Raw genomic sequence first — 19,979 nt, forward strand, 5'->3', positions numbered from 1 at the left:
ACTGGATGGGAAGTGGAGCAGTTTGGACTCGAAATGGCACCCAAATGGGATGCGTTACCTGCTATGCCACAGTGTCAGCCCTGGGAAAAAATAAAAGACCTGTAATACCCCTATGCTAAGAACAAAATAGTACCGTGCGAATTCAAAGAAGATCCAGTTGAATTGGAGAGACATATGTTTATGATTTTTAAAAAGACTGTTTTTGTAATATACATTCTCCAAAATTGATTTTAAAATACATAGAAATGCCATCAAATCCTTACAACTGTGTGTGTGCATTCACGCGAAAATCCATCTGCTAATTGAAAATGTATTTGAAAATGCATAATGCATGAAATAAGCAACCAGATTTTGAAAAAGAACAAATATTGTGATATTAAACTGCCGGTATCAAAACTTACAATAGAGCTGCACTAATACAAATCTATGATCAAAGGAAGAGATGAAGGAGTCAAGAAAGAGACACAAGCATGCAGGGCGTGAGATTTCTGGTCATATGCTTAGGGGAACCTAGGCCTGGTTCCTGGGTACCTGCTGGGCCCAAGTTCTAATGGGTTTCCATGTCCACAGGCCCAGAGTGTCTGAGAGCAGCTCTTTGTGACAACCTCAGACCAGCTGGAAGAACCTTATGGGAAATTCTTAGCTGTGAGGAGACAAAAATGCATTCAGTTATTTATTTGTTTACCGGACTGAGCCACAGTATTTCTTCATTTCTTTGAAAAAAAATTTTTTTTCTCAGAACTAGACAGTTGGGGAATTAAAATGTGGTAACCATGGAAATTAGAGTCCTTGGCATCTCAAAATTACTTTAGGTAGTAGTTCATTTCCATAGTGAGCTTATCAAAATATTTTTTAAGTCTTTAATTCCTGTGACGTGTGGTTGCTGAACTTTTTGTAGCATTATGTATGGTCATAGTTTTACTGATATTTTCTTAAACAGCAAACTGTTACAAGCACTCCTTTAAACACGGACATTTCTGGTGGATGTGATGGTCACATCATGATAAAGAGTTTTCCCGGAGTTGATTCTGATCACGGTTTCTAGCTTACTGGTTGCTCCAATGAAATGACATGTCCATGGATCTTCCTAGATCAACATTCTATGTGGGATCTTCAGTTCATTTTATGAACTTAAGGGAAGATAATTCTTTACTTATGGTCTGTGAAACAGAAAAGTTTTACTCACGAAAATATAGGAAGTTTGTTACAGATTACATACTATTTTGTCATTAAAAGCAATGTGTAATGGAACCCAACAGGAAATTTTAATCAGGAGTATATAAATTAATAGAACTTATGAATTTTAAGCACATTAAATCTGCAATATGGAAAAGGGAATACAGATGGTTAAGGGTATAATATGTCAGATTCTAATAAGAGATACATTAATGCAAGACTATTAAATGAATCAAGAGCATTGCATTTATTATTTTCCTGTGTTCTAGAAGAGAGATTGTTGTGCATCATCTGATTGCAGAAAGTTGATATGGAGAAGTGGATGGAATTGAAATCAGGTTTGGATGTAAAGTCAATAAAACTATTAACTAATTGAGCACCTAGGTTTATTCAAATGTGATGGATGGATAAGTTGTGTGTGTGTGTGTGTGTGTGTGTGTGGAGAAAGAGAGAGCGAGCAAGCACTGAGAGGGAAGAGGAAGAGGTATATAGAGAGTTAGACACAGGCACCAAGAGCTGGAACAGGTAAGTTTGGTGCTTCCTATTAGACATACTTGATCACGTCATGTAGGGAAGTGAATTTAGAAGACAAACTGAATATAAGTGATTTCAGCTTAGGGAGAGGTGGATATCCAGATTTTATCAGCCTCCCGATGGTCTCTAAAGTTGGAAGACTGAGGGATATCCCCCAGGATGCAAGTATTGATCGAGGAGACTTGTTTTGCCCTTTCCTGCAACAGATCCAAGACACAAAAATCAGTTACTTCTTACATCTTCCAGCGCACGTGTCACTCCTGAGGGTAAGTCTTCCCTGATTTTTGCCCAATCAGTGTTAACGTGTCCGTCTCTAAGGCCCCTGTAGACCACAATACATGTCTCTGTCACTGCACTCATAGTACTGATTGATTCATACAGAGATGTTTCCATAGCAGTCTTCCCCACACCTCTGTGGGCTTCCCATGGGTGTTCACACACTATTAGTTCCAGGAATTCTGGTGTGTTCTGTGTGCTAAGGTTCAGCTCAGTGTTGTATTTAGGGGGAAGAGAGACTTGATCCATCCCTGTGAGTTACTGACCAATCCTGGAGACTCTCTGCAGAGAGACTGGGAGATAATTACCATGAGATCAAGAGGAGAATCGTGTAGGACCTTGCCATGTTGATCGACCCGTATCCTTGACATATTCCCATGCCTTTTGCTCACAATGTGCACTGGATTATTTAACAGCACAATCTGTTTTGGCAGCAATAGCCTTGGCTTGGGGACCTTGGGTGTCCATTAGTGGCAGGCATGGATCAGAGGAACCCAGACCTCCTGACTTCCAGTCTAACGTCCACACAACCAAGATGCCAAAATTGACATAGGTAAGTGAGTTCTTGGCTGAAGGACTCATTTCTAAATACTCATTCATGGGCTTAGTAATTGAGTAAGCTGAGAAGATCCCTTCTTCCCTTTTTTTCATGGAGATTATGGATGAAGAAGATGTGAGCAGAAATGACATAATTACAAAGCATGGCACTACAAATCCCAACAGTTGAGGTTAATACAGAGTTCAGGATGTGTTGGGCACTGTCTGAGGAGTATTTGCATGTAGAAGTATTTTACTCTCATTAGTTTTGGCAGTGAGTCCCTAAACTCCAGGATAAAGTCGGTAACTCCTCTGACCTAGTGTTCTAAGTGTAAGCTGAGCTCCCCACATCACTGTACTTGTATGAGTACTGGCTTAGGGACACTTGGATACTTTGCATGGGAACAGTATAGAGTTGACACCATTAGAAAAATGTCCTGCTGCCCTACCACTCTGGAGACTCGGCTACTGCCTCCTGAACCACAAAGCACGCCCTGCATGGCAACCTGTAGCCACGACCCCTGTGCAAGGCTGTGCAGGCTTGCTCTTTGCTTTCTGATTGGTTGGCACCTATGGACAGTTATCCAGTCAGAGTTGATGTACTCTGTTGGCTACCGAGTTTATATAAAGGCTGCTCAGGGGCGCTGTTGCTCTTTTGCCTACTTGGAGTCCTATGTCACATGTTACTTTCTTCAGGTGGGTGCTGAGTGCTGCTGTGGATCCTCGGAACGAGGAGGTGAACCGTGAAGAAGCACAACTGCAGGAAGAGCGGTCTCGCTGGTGGAGGAGGCGTGGCAGTATGTTCTCCAGAGTCCACAGGGTCATCCATCCTGGCCAGGTAAGTCCTGTGGAAATCTATGCATGTTCCCTATGTGGGCCCTGGCCACAGGCCCAAGAACTTGTGCCTTCAGGAGCGGGACGCAGGGAGAATAAATTGGGTATTAGATTGTATGCTATAAATGGTAGGTTTTATTGTATATTAGGAATTGTATATTCTATTGTATATGATAAAGTATGGATTACATTGGTGGGATCCTGTACAGTTGCAGGAGGGATTTAGCCTACCTGTTTGCCTTCTGATGCCAGGTTGGGGAACTGCCATGTGGGTAGTCTTCTGTCGAGTGGCGTATTAAGATGCCCTGACACTGTTAATTTCTACCACTTTTCATAGTTTTTTGAGTTATTGATGCCATCCGTCCCTCCCATTGAACTCTGAATCTGCCACTGTGATGTGCAGTGTTTCCCTAATTATGTGAAAAATTCCTGAGGAATATATCCTGCTATAATTGCCTGTTTTCTATTCACTTTACGAACGTGGTAATATGAAGAGAAACATTATCTAAAAGTCTATATCTTCCTTGCATATTTTTACATTTACAGGGAATATGGGAACTCTGTTTATCATCAGAGGCAATTCTATTAGAGAACTCCTCCATAATTTTAGGAAGTAATGGCTGCTGGCTGAGTACTCATTTTAGGAAATTTTAGGAGGTAATGGTTACTTGCTGACTATGTTTGTTGCAGAAAGTTGTAAAATTGTAGACTCTGAATAACTCAAAAGAGATTATTTTTTCTTATAAGCTAGATTTTGGAATATTGAAAGAGTATCAATTATGGTATTTTTAGACCTGAGAGAAAAAGAGGGCAACCTTAGTGGGCTGGTCCCCCTCGTACCATGTACTGGTTCCATTACCACAGATGCTGCGACTGGAGCTGAGTAGGAATCTGGTAGAAACTGGCAGAGGCCAGTTTGGCCTTTACCTGCCTGCTCATGGTCTGTGTTTGTTGCTTCAGGCCTGTCCTTTTGTGCTTTGCTGACCTGTTCTGTCTGGGTTACAGGGTCCAGCACAGGTGGCAATGAGCAGCATGGCATGCTGGGGTTGTCAGTACCCACATCTCAGGCGGAGACAGACTTGGTATCCACATACCAAAAGTTGATGCTGTGTTGTTATGTTATCCCATATACAGAAGTAGAGGTGATAGGCTGATGGGGGATAAGAGATCATATCACAGTTATGTATGGAGGAGTGTGGAGTTAAGGTGGACCAGCAAGAGACTACAGAGTGATGGAGTGGACCCAGAGAACTTTGGCCTCATTCCCTTGGAAACTGGAGATATTTCAGAACATTTCCAAAAGTTTGTGGAATGACATTTGGCATAGTGAGAAAGACTACTTGGGATTCCAGAGGAGGTAGGTAATGGCTTAAGTAGTTTCATTCACACTACCCAGAGTGGAGACCGGTATTGAATTCCCAGCTCCAAGTTTCAGTCTGGCCCAGATCAGCTCTGCTTATTGTGGGCATGGAAGTGCTGTCTCCCTCTCTTTCCCACTCTCTCCCTCTCTCTCACACACATGCACACATATTCTCTCCCTGTTCTCTGTCTCTTTGCCTTTCAAACAAATTCAATTTTTAAAACTATATGGGAAAACATTTTAGATACTTGGTGCCAGTCAGAGTTACATCAAAGGAGTAAATTCCTAGTGTCATATGGTATAATTGGGTGACTAGTTCACAGTAATCTATTACATGTTCTATGAGAAAATAGGAGAAAGGAGCTCAAGGACTTCAACCATAGAATAATGTCAAAGAAGAATAAATGCTGATTTGATCACCATACAGTATATAAGGATATTGAAATGTCATACTATAGCATGTAAATGTGTACAACTGTTGTTAATAAAAATTAAGCTAAAAATACCAACATCTTATTTGGTGCATAGGGTTAAGAGGTTATAAAATGTTTGGAAATATTTTAATTAATATTGACAGTGATAATAAAAAATTGATTTTTATTGTCATGCTGAGTTTAAAGACTGGAAGTGAATATTTATTTTTGATTGTTTCATTAACAGAAGAAAAATGGTAGAATGTTTGTATATTTGGAACTGAATTGCTTTAGAGCAATATTAAAATGAAATATGGAATTAAAAGATAGTCTTATTTTTTGTTTAAAATTTAGATTTTACTGGTGTTGAGAATCATTGCACAGACATTTCAATTTGTTCATAATTCTTTTTTTAAAAAAGGGTTTATTTATTTGAAAGTCAGAGTTATAGAGGGAGGGAGGGAGGGAGAGAGAGAGAGAGAGAGATGTCTTCTATTTGCTGGTTTACTCCCCAAATGACCACAATGGCTAGCACTGGGCCAGGATGAAACCAGGAGCCAGGAGTTTCTTTTTTTTTTTAACCATACTTCCATTTTTACCTTGAATTTCTTTCACCATAATTCTTGCATGTTGCTTTTTATATTTTTGACTTCTGAACTGTGAGTATGTACTGCCTATTCAAAAAATTAGACTGTTTCTAATAAACAATCATAATATCTTCAGAGGAATAAGAAATACATGATAACCATAAAATAAGAACAGAACACCTATAGAAAAGAATATTTGGGTGTTGGCATTGTAGCACAATGCATTATGTCACTGCTAGGGACTCCCTTGGCAATTCCACATCTGCGACTGAGTCCTGCCTCCCCCCCCAGATTCAGCTTCCTGCCAATCAGTGTGCACCCTCAGAGGTAGCAGGATGTGGTTCCTGACACCCTTGTGGCAGACTCAGATGAAGTTTCTGGCTCCTGGCCTTGGTTTCACCAGTCCCAGCTGTTTCAGGCATTTCGGGAGGGAACCAGCAGATGCAAAAATCTCTTTCCTCTCTGTTGTTCTGCCTTGCATGAGTTGCCATAACGCTCTGAAGCCAGGGCTGGGAACTGCTTGGATGAGGTGCAATTAGCTGGCATGGCCACACTGGGTCTCATTCCTTGTTCTCTAGGGCTGAGAGCTTAAGCAAAACTGCTGGGACGAGGCAGCTGGACTCCAAAGGAAGATCTGGCCCAGGCCTCTCCAAGAGACATCAAAGACACCAGGCAACTGTTATTTACATGTCACAGAAGTGGTATTTGTGCACAAGACATTCACTGCAAAAATGGTGCTGTTTCATCCACCACTTGACGTTAAAATATGGAAATGCCGCCAGGAGTTTCTTCTGGGTCTCTCATATGAGTGCATGGCCCAACCACTTGGGCCATCTTCCACTGCTTTACCAGGTGCATGAGCAGGGAGCTAGTGGAGCCACTGGAACTGGAACAGGTGCCCAAAGACATGTCCCTAGCTAGAGGAACATCCTCCAGCACTGCAAAGCCTATGGGGTTGATGCAGGCCCAGGAGGAAGGCACCACTTCTTACAACTTGTGGCCAGGTCCAGGGAGGCCCCTCGCTTGGATATCCATTCCTTTTGTCTCAGTGTTGCATTAGAGAGTTCCCTGCCCCCCATACTTTGATTGAATCTCTATGACATAAGACCTCCTGACTGGAGTATAGCCTGGGAATCTCATTTGGAACCCTTAGAGTGCCATAGGCAGAATACACCAAAATCACAGGAAATGGGATTTGCCTCCTGGGAAAGAAAAGAGGGTTTACTCAGTTTGCTGCTGAGGTCTAACAAGCTCTGAGAGCAACACTGAAGTCCTATTGTGACCATCTGCCAATAAACAGTGAGGCCTTCAGGGAACATAGATGTGTGTTGAGCTTTGGGGCAAAATCTACATATAATGCAGTGAAACTCAGATGTACAGTTGGGTGAATTTTTGTCTACTTGGGCAGTGTGTGGGAAGTACAGATGCAAGGGTTTGCACCCACAAGGGTGTCTCCTAACCAGCAATGGTTTGAAGCCACGTGAGAGTGTCTCCTAAACACCAGTGGTTTGAATCCTCATGGGAGTGTCTGCTAACCACCAGTCCAACAGCTGAAGTAGCAGCTCCTTTGCCTGTAAGGTCTCTGTGTGGCCCTTTGCAGTCAAACTCTTTGAACTCCACTGGCCTCAAACCACCATTCATTCGTGTGTTCTCCATCTCTATTTGGCCTTTCCCCAGAATGTCCTATGAGTTGAATCATACCATGTAGCCTTTAGGGTATGGCTTCTTTCTCTTAGAAAAATGCACCAGAAATTCACCCGCTCATCACATGACTCCACGGCTTGTTCCTCTTTCTCACTGAATCTTGTCCTCATTATGGATCTGGTACTGCTTGCGTATGCATCCCTCATGAAGATCATCCAGTTGACAGTTTTTAGTGATTGTGAATAAGACAGTGAACATGGCAAGGGGTTTCTATGTGCACTTGTTTTCCAAGTCAATTGAGTACATAGAGATACACATTTGGAGTCTGATGCTGTATGTGTTCTTTTGTAAGAGACTCAAATTATCTTACAGGTTTCTGTTCTGTTTTGAATTCCTTTCTTGAATAAATGCATGTTCCTCTTACTCCACATTTCTGTCAACATTTCCTACTAGCAGTTCTGCTGATTTTACTCAAATAGACTTGCAGTGGTATTTCTTCATGCTGTTAACACTCAGTATACTATTTTTGTGGGCTTATTGGAGGTAGTGTCCTTTTATATACTGTGCCAGTTGTGGGGTGGAGGGGTCACCTTTCTCCTCATTAAAAATTTATTAGGTTTTATTTATTTATTTGAGAGGTAGAGTTACAGACAGAGAAGGGGAGAGACAGTGATAAAGATCTTCCATCCACTGGTTCACTCTGCAAATGGCTGCAATGGCCAGAGCTAAGTCGATCCGAAACCAGGAGCCAGGAGCTTCTTCCGAGTCTCCCACATGGGTGCGGGGCCCAAAGACTTGGGCCATCTTCTGTTGCTTTCCCAGGCCATAGCAGAGAGCTAGATTGAAAGAGGAGCAGCCAGAACACCAACTAGTGCCAACTGGGGATGCTGGCGCTACAGGTAGAGGCTTTGCCTACTGAGCTACAGCACCAGCCCTTCCACATTATATTTTAAGTGTTCAGTGTATAATCTGGATACAAGTCCTTCACTAGCTGTATGCCTTGTAAGTATTTTTTCCGAGGCTGGCACTGTGGCGTAGCGAGTAAAGCTGCTGCCTGAAACACGGGCATCCCATATGGGCCCTGGTTTGAGTTCAGGCTGCTTCTTTCCCAATCCAGCTCTCTGCCACAGCCTGGGAGAGCAGTAAAAGGTGGCCCAAAGCCTTGGCCCCTGCACCCATGTGGGGGACTTGGAGGAAGCTCCTGTCTCCTGTCTAATTCTGCCTGTCAAAAAAAAAGAAAATTTAAATTTTCCATGATATCAAATCTATCTCTATTTTCTTTTATATTTTTCTCCTTTGCTTTGAGTATAGATCAAATAAATATTCCTCTGTGTTTTCCTTTACTTCTTTTTCACTTCATTGTTTTGCTTTAATACCTTTGTTATTTATTTGGATGTGTTATTTGATATAGAGAATTGAACCATATTCTTTCAAATTCATCAGTGGTCCAATGAGAATGCCAGCATATGTGAATGGCAGATTGATATATACAAGGGTGCTTCAAAAAGTTGGTGGAAATGGAATTAAAGAGAAGCTTATTGTGGTGCAAAAAAATTTGAAATCCATATATATGAGGGACGTCCAACAACATCATGGAAAATGTGTATTGGAAATTTTTCAAATCCATTCTCAGTGATTCTCAACCAAATGATTTTTCAATGCCAACACCCCATACATTCCGATTCAGGATGTGTAGGATCGGAATGTCCCAATTTTTTAAAAATCCCTCAGTGGACAGGTGGACAAATTGGCATATATAGAGAGATATATAAGTATAAATATATGTATAGGTAGACAGGTGTAAATATAGAATTTGTAAATTTGGATATTGACATAGATACAGGTATAGATACATACAAGCAGAAATACAGGATGGATGTATGGGTGGGTGGGTGGGTGGATGGACAGATAGATAGCCATAAGTATAGATACAGATGTGTAAGTATAGATATAGGACCCGCAGGTAAAAAGAGAGATGTATGCACAATGTTCATAGAAAATGCATAGTACGAGAAAAAAACTAAATATAAGCTTTAATTTTTTTGAGCTAAAACAAATTTATCTTTTAACTCCATTTTTGACAAGCTCATTGAGGTACCTTCATATATTTAGGACCTGTAGATAAAGATATGGGTATGGATATAGGCATACAAGACCTATGGAAATAGAGAAGAGAGAGCAAGAAAGAGAGAGTGAGAGATGCAAGTACAGGGTACCTCTAAAGGGTTACAGAAAATGGAAGGAAAAGATGAGTTTATCTGGTACAAAAAAGTTTGAAATCCATGCATACAACGTGTCTTCATGAAGTTCTTAAAAATAAGTATTATGAAAGATTCCCAGGTTTTTTGGTACCAAACGAAGCTTATCTTTTAGTTCCATTGTCCACAAATCTTTGGAAGGCCCCACAAAGGAAACATCTAGGGATAGAGGGCAGTAGACTCAGGTTCTCTCATTCCTCCTGTGGAGAAGCTCTGCTGTGGGACAGGCTGCTGCTGGGGGCACTGTCCCTGTCCCTGTCCCTGAGCTGTGCTGGGCTTTAAACAAAGCTTGAGGACCACGACCCACCAGTCTCCATTTCATCTTTCGTGTTCTGGTTCTGCTCAGGAATGTTGTGTCAAAGCAGCTCACCTGACAGTTGAGCTACTCTATTGTCTTCTCATGTTGCTAACAGTTTTCCTGTCTGCACTGGCTTGACGTGTCTTCTCTCATTTTCTCCCAGACCTTTTCTGTTAGGAGGCTTATTTTACTTGTCTGACATCGGTCACCTCATTTTGGTCTGTGTCTTCCTTGCCCTTGTTTTGAGTTTGCTTTCTCACAGCCTCATTCATACGTGATACATCTCTAAATTTCCAAGTTGTCCTTGCTGTCTTTGGACTTTGTTTTGTTAGCATTGCTAGCAATTACTGCTAAGTTATGGACTTCTTCCCCGAGAACAAGTTTTGGCATTTCCAGCTCATGTGTTCCCTCATTAATAAGAGCTGTTTTCACACGAACCATTCTTCCTGATTTTATTTATCCCTGCCAGTTCTTGAATTTCCTCCTGTCCCTTCTTCTCTTTCAGTAGGGTTGATGGCTGCAGTGCTCTCTGTCATCTTGCATGTATGGGATGTGTTCCTTGTGCTGTATCGCGTAAATGACAACTTGACTGCACACCAGGTTATGGGCCACACACTCCATTGGTCAATACCCCAGTGAAGGTTCCATTTTATTCCACTATTCAGTATTAAAATTGGGGTACAACCTGATGCACTGACCTTGCATGGGAGCTGTGCTTCTTTGTGCATGAGACTTTCCTATGTTTTCTTCCTTTTCAGTCTTGAGACACACGCTTGGGTGCGTTATGATGGAGGGAGGCTCCCTTGCACTAACTGGATCTGGTACTTGGCACACTCCTTCATCTGAATCTCAAGACTTAGCAGAGGAAGCTCCTCTCTCAAGTTGTTTTTCTTCAGTTTCTCTGTCTTTGCTCCCTGGCATTTCTGACGTATGCCTGTTGGATTTTTTCCATTTGTCCTCCATGTCGCCCTTCATTTCTCTGATAATTTTCATCTCTTCGTTCTTTCCCTGTGGTTTCTAGGAGAATGGCCCCCATATTCCTCTTCCTGTCACTGTTCAATTCCTGTGGACTCCAGCTGCCCGATGCCAGCATCTTACCTTCTTGTGTCTTCGCCGGCCACCAGTCCTGCCTCTGGCATGTCTCCTCCTGTCACCTCACCAATGCAATTCTTGGCTTAACCTTGCGACAACCGTGGCCAAGGATCTTCTGAGATTTTTGCCTGTTCTTTGTTACACCTCGCATAAAAACGTTTGCTTTGACTTCTCAGTGAAGTCTTCCCTCCCTTAAAGTCCAGAAATTTTCCCTTGAGTCCAGCGATTTTCCTCTGTGCTTTCCTGTGTGTGTCCAGGACTGAAGCCACCGCAGGCTCTGTGACCAGTCCCTGGGGCACTGACCCACTACTCTGAGGATGGAGGAGGGGAGGCTGGGAGGGCTGAGCTCAGCTCTGCTGAGATCCCTCTCCAGGAGAAGTTGGGAATGGCGGTGATGATGAAGGCAGGTGGTATTAATAACTTGTTATTTTGAGTCGGGAGCCAGAGGTCAGCTGGAGCAACAACTCATGGCTGGGCCCAGTCATCTGGACCAATGCAGCAGTGTCTCTGCTCCTCATGGCCAGTGGCTTCACGTGGTATCTGGAGGCACTGCTGGGCCTCCCATCGCTGCCCACTCAGCTGTAGCCTGGTTCCCGGTTATCTCTGCTTCCCTTCTCAAGGCAGGGTCAGCAGCCATTCTCAGAGGTCCTTGTGTGTGCAGAGGGGCATCATGATGACCAACAGCCCTGAGCTTCAGGGCTTCCCCCAGCTCTGTTGGGTGCTTTCTTTCTGCTCACACACACTCACTCACAGCACGCAGCAGCCCCACCTCCACCTTGTGCTGTAGAGGCTGGCAGCCACCATGGCTCCCTATGCCGCTGCAGGTTTCCTCCCAAGCTGCATGTCACTGGTTGGGAGACAGCATGTCCTGGCTTTTATGGGACAGCCCCCGTGTCCACTTGGTTGCTCCAACATAGCTATTATGCCCTTTCACTCTCAATAGTGTCCTAATATAAATGTCCTTCAAGAAGCTTGTGGAAAATGCAGTTAAAAGATAAAAAGCATGTATATTGGTGTGAGAAATTTTGGACACCCACACACGGTGTCATCTTTTTTTTAAGATTCATTTATTTGTTTGAAAGAAAGAGCTTCAGAAAGGCAGATGCAGAGAGAGAGACAGAGAGATTTTCCATCCACTGGTTCACTCCCCAAATGGCTGCAAGAGCTGGAGCTAGGCCTATCCGAAGCCAGGAGACAAGAGCTTCTTCCCACATGAGTGCAGTGGCCCAAGGACTTGAGCCATCTTCTACTGCTTTCCCAGGCCATAGCAGAGAACAGGATCGGAAGTGGAGCAGCTTGTACTTGAACCAGTGCACATATAGGATGCCAGCAGTGCAGGCAGAAGTTTTACTCACTACATCACAGCACCAGCCCCACACAGTACCTTCTAACACACATTGTTCGTGAATTTTGCGTGTACAGTAAAACCGTGAGGTCTTGTTTCCATAAGGCCTGGATGTGGGAGGAGCTGCTGTGTGGGGTGTGGCATCCCTTCCTTCGTGGGCAGGGCCATACCTGCTGGGCCCGATGCCTGCCCTCACTGTCCTCCTCTCTTCCTTGTCCCTTACCTCAGCAGGTGAGTCGCTGCCCTTGGCCACCTCCATTCAAGTGCTCATCAAGTTCGGTGCCAAAGGCCAAATACCAGCCAGAGGCTTCCACTTTGTCTACCAAGGTTTGTGGCATGTGGGGGTCCCAAAGTGGTCACTGAGGGAATAGGTGCCTTTGACCCTAGGCTGAGCCTCTTCTTCTGTGTTTGGGGACAGTTGCTGGCTTATGAGGCACATTCCTGAAATTCAGTTGAATTTAGTCTGTTTGCTTACCCAATAGACATTTCTTAGACCAAACTCTGTGGAATGAGCAAGGAAAGCAGACCCAGGGAACCAGTTTCTGCCCCCATGCCCACTCCTCCATGCTCCAGTGGAGCCCAGATGGCACTGGAGTGAGCAGCCCTGGCCTCTTACTGGGACTGTCTCCCCCAGAAGCTTGGTTTGGTCTATGATATGAGGTGCAGTAAAAGTATAAGGCAAGGAAGGGTTCCAGCATTGTATGGGTGTAGATTTGAACCCAAGCCCAACCACTTTCCAGCTATGCCCTGCTGCTCCCTGTCCTGGAGCCTCAGTTTGCCCAACTGTAAGATGGGGAGGGAGGAGTAATAGTACCACATCGACAGGATTGAGAGAGTGCACAGAGTATCTGGTAGCAAGCAGGTCATAGCCTGTGTTGCCTTCCATACTGGCCCAGAAAGGCGACGTCTTAGTGCTCCTAGCTTCTAGGTGTAGGCCGCAACCTCCAGGGGTCTGGAGGACGTCCACCTTCATGGAGCCCAGGTTCCAAGCATAGTCCTGTTCATTCTACCCTGCCCAAGATGGACTTCCCTGTGGGGTACCATCCCTGAGCCTGGGTGACAGGGTCCCCTCAGCCACTGCAGGGGTCAGGGAGGGCACAGGAGATTCAGAGAGAGCAGAGTCCAGGGCATGGTCTTAAGACCCACAGGGAGGAGAGGCCAGAGGCAGGGTGGAGGTGCTGGGAGCCAAGAAGAAAGCCCATTCTCCTGTTAGGAAACCTGGTCCTGTGTTGGACCAGGTACATCACACTACCATGGCAACCACTCCATGGCTCCAGAAGCTGTGCAGCCATGCTGTGCATCCAAGCTGAGTTGCAGTACAGTGGGCCCTATCCAAAGAGCCCCGCCCCCTGCCCTAAGGGAAGTGGCCAAAGCCTCCCAGGCTCCCTGCAGGCTGTCTGCTCCAGTCCCATCATCTGCATTCCTGGGCCAGCTTCTGGAGGGATGTGGCCCACCCCTCAGTGCCCTTGTCTCCTGCAGCCATGCTCTGGACCAGCGCCACACAGTGCAGCTCTGTGCAGGAACCCTGCTACGGCAAGAGGCTGGGCAGTGACTTCTCCATGGGCACTGTCATCTGCTTGGAATGCATTTCCGGTTATGCCCTGCAGGGGTCACAAGAAATTAAGAGCCTCCCTGTGCCGGGGCCTTGGTGCAGTGGAATGTCTGAGCACCCACCAGGACAGCTGGGGCCAGGTGAGGGAAGGCAGTGAGTGGGGGTACTGACAGCCCCTTCTCCCTGGGGGAGACGGCAGGCCCAGCAGATGCCTGCAGGCACATGGCAGCCCCTTGCCAGCTGTGTGGTATAGGGAGGCTGTCCCATAGTCCTGAGGCTTGGTGTGAGAAAAGCAAGGAGGAGGAGCTGGGGTATTGGGGCAGGCATGCCTGGGGTCCTGGTCCCTGAAGCCGGGTATAGTGGGACCAGTCCTTGGTGGAAGCCAAAGCCAGAACAAGAAGGTGTTCCTGAGTTTACAGAGAGAAATCAGCACAGAGGAGTCCCAGGCAGAGGCTGGGGGCCCTGAGGGAGAAGTCTGTGTAGGGAGCCCTGGGGTCCAGTGGGAGGAGCCTCTGACCAGAGCTGCATCCCCTCCCAGTGCCCTGCAGAGGCAACCTCACAGAGCACAGGGGCATCATCTTGTCCCCTGGCTTCCCAGAGCCCTCAACAGCCTCAACTGCGTGTGGAAGATCATGGTCCCTGAAGGTGCCAGCATCCAGGTAGGGGCACGTGGGCACCTCAGGCTGGCAGGTGCTGGTCACTGGCAAGCACTGAGCTAGTCTGGGCCCTGCCCCTGCAGCCTGCACACAGAAACACAGCAGCTATTATTCTTGAAGCATGGAGAGGAACAGGGAGCAAGAGACAGGAGGCCCATCAAGATGTGGCCTTGCAAACACACTCTGATGATCTTCCAGTCCTTGGCCTTGGCCTTTGTCTCAGCTGCTGATATTTCAGGACATGGGCCCCAAAATGGACTGCATTTCCAGGCTTCACATTCACATGCAGGTCGGGAACTGCCTGGGAAGGATGTGAGTGGGTTTTCTGGAGTGACTGCAATGCTCTGTAGTTTTGACAGGGGTTTGGGTGACACAGGTGCCAACTGTTGTGTCAACACTCAGAACACGTGCACACTTCCAATCATGACAGTGTGAACGCAATTTGTGTGTTTCATTGTATGTAAGTTCCCCTCTGAAGAAATACAAGCCCATGTAGTTATCAGAGCCTCCTGAATGGAAGACTGCCCATCTGCTGCACAGAAGAGGGGCTGCGGCTGAGGGCCGAGGCTCACGGGTCCTTCCTCGCAAGCACTGGGCTCCCTGCTGGTGCATGGGGCCCCAGTCAGCCTGCATCTCCCAAGGCAGCCACCAGGAGGGCAGAGTCTCCCCTGATCCAAACTCCCTGGGCCATCCCCAAGTGCCTAGAGTCAGACCTAGCTACAGGTTAGCTCCCCGCCCTCCTCTCCCTTCTGCTGTCCTTGCTCTGGGTGGGGCAGGCAGAGTACAGCCACGCCTTGAGCCCTGCAGCCCTCGCCAAGTCCACTCCAACACACAAAGATTTACTTGGTGCCTTTTAAGGGCTTGCAGCTGCAGATGCACTCCCTTTGGGCATGGGAGAAGCGCAGAAACTGCCCGTCAGGAGATGCCATGCTGCTACCTGCTGCCTGGGCATCAGCCAGCATGGGATTCAAAGCAGGGTGAGGACGATCTCAGGAGAGAAGGCGAGAGCCACAGGGGACAGGGGCGAGCATGAGCTCATGTGGCCTCAGCCCTTGTCCCCCTGTTGGGCAGAGCTGGGGTCAAATTGGGCATGGTCTGAATCTTGGCTCCGTGGCTTACGTAGGAACCTCCCTCAATTGGGTCCTCTCCTGTGATACGGGTTGACGTGGCCCGTTTCAAGGGGAGGAGGGGACGTGTAGCCCTGCAGGCCCCATCCTGCTCATGGAACCTTCTGGGCATGTGCTGCTTCCATGAGGAAGGCCTGAGCAGGAAGAAAGAGGAAGAGGAAGAGGAAGGCTGAGGTGGATGCTGAGGAAATTGCTTTGTGCAATGCCGGGTATATAAGGAGGGCAGGGTCAGCACTGGTTGGAGTAGAAAAGTCAAGGAGTGAGGAGCCCACGGAGGTGAGGCTGGAAGTGCCCTGGCCAAGCTTGTGAAGGCTCTGGACGAGAAGGGTGGACTCTGTGTGATGGCTGAGTGGTGGCCTAGGGAGTGCCCTGGTGCATGGGGACAGGCTAAGCAGGACTGGATGGCAGTGAGGATGAGGTGGCTGAAGCAGCCCGGGCGCCGGGTATGGAATGAGAGGGGGCAGTGCAGACCACAGGAGGCAGAGTGCAAGGAGCCACAGGCTGCTCCCTGACAGGAGCTGTCCTGACCTTGAACACAGTAGGAGAAATTCTGCAGACTGCCTCGGGACCACCTGCACCGGCCTGCGGGCTCAGCCTGAGCCCCTGAGCGTCGCAGAGGTGCGTCTAGGAGAGAGGTGCCCTCCTACTGCATCTCCCTCTGTGTCTTGGCTCTTGGGATTTGTCCGCAGGGTGAGGGAGAAGGACAGTGCTGAGGTGTTCGGCCTGGGGCTGGGGTTCCTCCTGGCCCCGAGCTCAGCAGGTGGACCACTCAGCCAGAGGACCCTGGAGGACGCCTTCCTGCCCCAGGAATCTGGAGTCTGCAGAGCCTCGGTGCTATCTGTGTGTGCATGTGCTGGTCCTTTTCTTCTTTACTATAATGAAGTTCCCCGGGGCAGGCTGCTCACAAAGAAAAAGGCATATGTCATTCACAGCGTGTGAGGTTCAAGGGCAAGGGCATGACGCTAGCATCAGCCCAGTTCCAGTAAGGGTCCTCCTGGCTGCGTCATGTCAAGGTGACACCAAGGGTGGAAGTGAGTGGGGCAGGGCAGGCTCAGGCTTTTAGAACAGTGACAGGAGAAGCACCTTCATCTCTTTCCAGGGCATGCCCCCAGCTGACCCAGGACCTCTCACTAGGCCTCGCCTCCCAGTGCCACCACCCTGGGGCCCATGGTCCCAAAACATGGACCACTGGGGGACAAACACAGCCAACCATAGCAGTGCCTCGCTATGGGCAGCCCCAGCCCCCGGGCTGGGAGCTTCTTCCCATTGCCTCGGTCTGCGGGACGTTGCCATTCTCCCTTTGCTTTGTCTCCACCTTGTCTAGCCGTGGGCCTGAGCAGCTGTCCAGAACCCGCTATGCCCAGTAACGGGGTGAAGAGCAGCCAGTGCTACCTGGTGAATGATGTGGTCTCTTTCCAGTGAGCCGGGCTGTGCCCTCCAGGTACCTCCTCCTCCCAGACACCCTCGGACAGGGAAGCAGGTGTTCCCTGGGATACAAATGCACCAGCAAATCCTCAAGGATCAGGGAACAGACCCCTCCTGGAGCTGTTCATGCAAAAGGGGGCTGGAGGAGTTGGCAGAAGTCCGCCTCAGAAGGGCTGCTGCAGAGTTGGATTTGATTGGACCCTACGAAAATTTAATTTTCTTTGAAGATAATGAGGGAATTTCGTAATTAAAGAAATCTCACAAGGAAACCTTCAGTAATGAGAATTTCTTAGTGATGGTTGTGAGTGATTGTCCTGCCCAGCCCTCTCCCTCTGCTTCAGCTCCCATCCCACAGCGTGTCTGGGTGCCTTTGTGTCTCTTGTTCCTCAACACAAAGTCCTGGGCAAGCCCCTGGTCCAGGCTGTATGTGGGGTTGTGCTGATGGGCAGCTTAGCTCAGCCCTGTTCCTGAAACCCCCAGAGCCATGCGCACATCTCCTGCATGCTGGGGACCATTCTGCGCTGGAACTACCCTCCTCTGCATTGGTAAGAGAGCCCAGACCCTCATCCACTCAAACCCACGCCCCCAGGGCTTTGAGCTCAGTAGCCTATCATGGAGTTCAAGTCCAAGTCGATTTGTGCCAAGTCAGTCCTTGGAGACCCCTGTTTTCGTTGTCACTCAAGGGTGTTGTGACTTGGAGACGTCTGCCCACCAGATGAAGACCCACAGGTATGCCCAATGGAAAACGTTCTAGTGACTGTTCTGGTTCCAGATAATGACCCAGGTCCCAAGTGGAGTTACCAGGGACTTGGGATTTTGACTTTTTGTGAGATTGAGAAGATGCAGTAGCAGCAGTGAAATGCTGAGGATTCTGGGTGAACTTGGTTTGGCTTTGTGTCCTAGCCTCTGCTGAGCAGTGATGAGATCAGTGGAAACAGGAGAAGACGGGGCGTCCACTCCAGAAGCTTCTGGTCAGGTCAGGGAAGGAGGAAACGAGCGTTTATTGAGTATCTATTGCGTGCAAGGCTTGGTGCTCATACTTCCTCCCCGTGGCTCTTAGGATTAGGAATCAGTATCCTCTAATCATAGATAGGAAGTTGAAGGTACTCGGGGGTGGAAAAGAAAGTGGCAGAGTCACAAAAGGAAACCCAGGTGCTCGGATGCCCAGTGGGTAGGAAAGAGCCCCTCAGAGCAGGCCTGGGATGGGAAGTGAAGTCCTCTCCCCGGGGGCCAGGGCTCGGTCCTCTGCAGAGCAGGGCAGCAAGGTGACTGGGCTCCCCCCAGGGTCCTGTCGAGGCCCTGCCAAGCCATCACATCTACAGTGGCTGCTGTCTGTTGAGGTTTGCTGGGTGTGGCCTCCCTGTCGCAAGTAACATGCAGTGCTGTCAGAGACACACACAGACAGAGTCCTCATCCGCTGGTTCACTCCCCAGAGGTTGGCAAAGGCCGGGACTAAAGCAAGCCAAAGCCAGGAACCTGGAACTTAGTCCAGGTCTCCTGCATGGGTAGCAGGGACTCAGCTACTTGAGCCGACACCTGCTGCCTCCCTGGGTGCAGTAGCACACCAACGTGGGATGTGGCTGTCCCAGGCAGCAGCTTAACCAAAGCCTGTCCCACGTGCAGTCTTTTCTGTTGGAACCTCGCAACAGCCCCCTGAAGTAGCTGCTGCTCTTAGCTCCATTTGTACAGTCAGGGAAACTGAGGTTTGGAGGGGTTTAGACAGGAAGTAAAGTGGCAGTTGTGCCCCAGCAGGTCCAGGCCAGAGCCCACACCACACTGAACTGCCCGGATCTAGAGGGCACTCACCTGGACCTGCGCCTGGTAGCCCCTTACTGCTCACATGACCCTTTCCTAAAGGAGGTCGACTGACCAGGCCATAGTGGCACCCAGTCCTGCATCCCCAGGTGACTCAGAAATCAGCATCCCCAGCCCCTGCCCCGACCCCTGCTTCTCAGACAGCCCAGCAGGGGCTCCCCTGGAATGCTGCCCAGTCACTGTCCTGAGCCTCACCTGCTGGCCAGCCTGGCCCCTGGCATGCAGTAGGCTCACAATGCCCGCCACCTCCTTGTTTCACTATTTGTTTCCATTTTAGAAGAGTGGTTCAGGCAGTGAGGCAAGGGAGACCTGAGGGACTATGTGCCAAGTGGTGGGACCTGGAGCAGCCCCACCCCGCTTTTCCTGCAGGTCCTGGGTGCAAGGACCCATGAGGGCTGTGATCAAGCCCAAGACCCCCTCTCCCGGATCTGTGGACTCCTAGCAGTTTAGGCCTATGCACCTTTCCCTGAAGGTACTCACTCAGTTTGGTCTGGGTGTGCAGTTTTGTAGGGGGACCCCTTTGGATTCTGAGAGAGCTTTGTGACTCAGGAGAGTCAAAACTCACTGCTGTAAGGGGGCTCTAGACCACCAGTGTGGCCCAGTGCATGCCTCCATGCTGGCCTAACCCTCGGTCTCCTTGCCACAGCACAGTGTGGGGGAGCAGTGGAGGAGATGGAGGGGGTCATCCTGAGCCCTGGCTTCCTGGGCAACTACCCCAATAACATGGACTGCTCTTGGAAGATCACACTGCCCATGGGCTTTGGTGAGTCTTGGCCTGCTCTGGGAGATGAGTGCTCATGCCACGCCCCAGGCTTCAGCAGCTGTGTACTGCTGTCCCCACTGTAACCCCGCCAAGTCTGCAGAGATTCTGCCTGTTTCCTCTCCCATTACCCACTGTGAGGCTCCACGGAGAATGACAGAGATGAAAGTATGGGGGAGGGGAGAAATCTTAGGGATTTCTGTTGTTATCCCTGGAGCAAGGAACTAAAATCCAGGAATGTGGAATGAGGAGTTGCTCAGGGATGCTTAAAAAATAAAAGAAACAATAAT

General features: G+C 48.2%; 1 protein-coding gene across 10 annotated transcripts in view; it reads left to right on the forward strand.

Annotated features, from left to right (window-relative positions):
• LOC103346407 (trafficking protein particle complex subunit 9) overlaps window positions 1–19,979 on the forward strand; it is a 178,821-nt gene that overhangs the window by 148,092 nt on the left and 10,750 nt on the right. For 6 of the 10 annotated variants that reach the window (XR_011384774.1, XR_011384775.1, XR_011384778.1 and 3 more), the window contains 3 exons: window positions 1–3,361; window positions 4,492–4,714; window positions 6,296–19,692. The exon at window positions 1–3,361 is cut by the window's left edge and continues 54,449 nt beyond it. The gene's annotated coding sequence lies outside the window, so the exon portion shown is untranslated. The remainder of the gene's footprint in view (window positions 3,362–4,491; window positions 4,715–6,295; window positions 19,693–19,979) is intronic. The other 4 variants (XR_011384767.1, XR_011384766.1, XR_011384769.1 and 1 more) reach the window with 4 other exon arrangements.

Source organism: Oryctolagus cuniculus, chromosome 19 (assembly GCF_964237555.1).
Source record: "Oryctolagus cuniculus chromosome 19, mOryCun1.1, whole genome shotgun sequence".
Taxonomy (NCBI): domain Eukaryota; kingdom Metazoa; phylum Chordata; class Mammalia; order Lagomorpha; family Leporidae; genus Oryctolagus; species Oryctolagus cuniculus.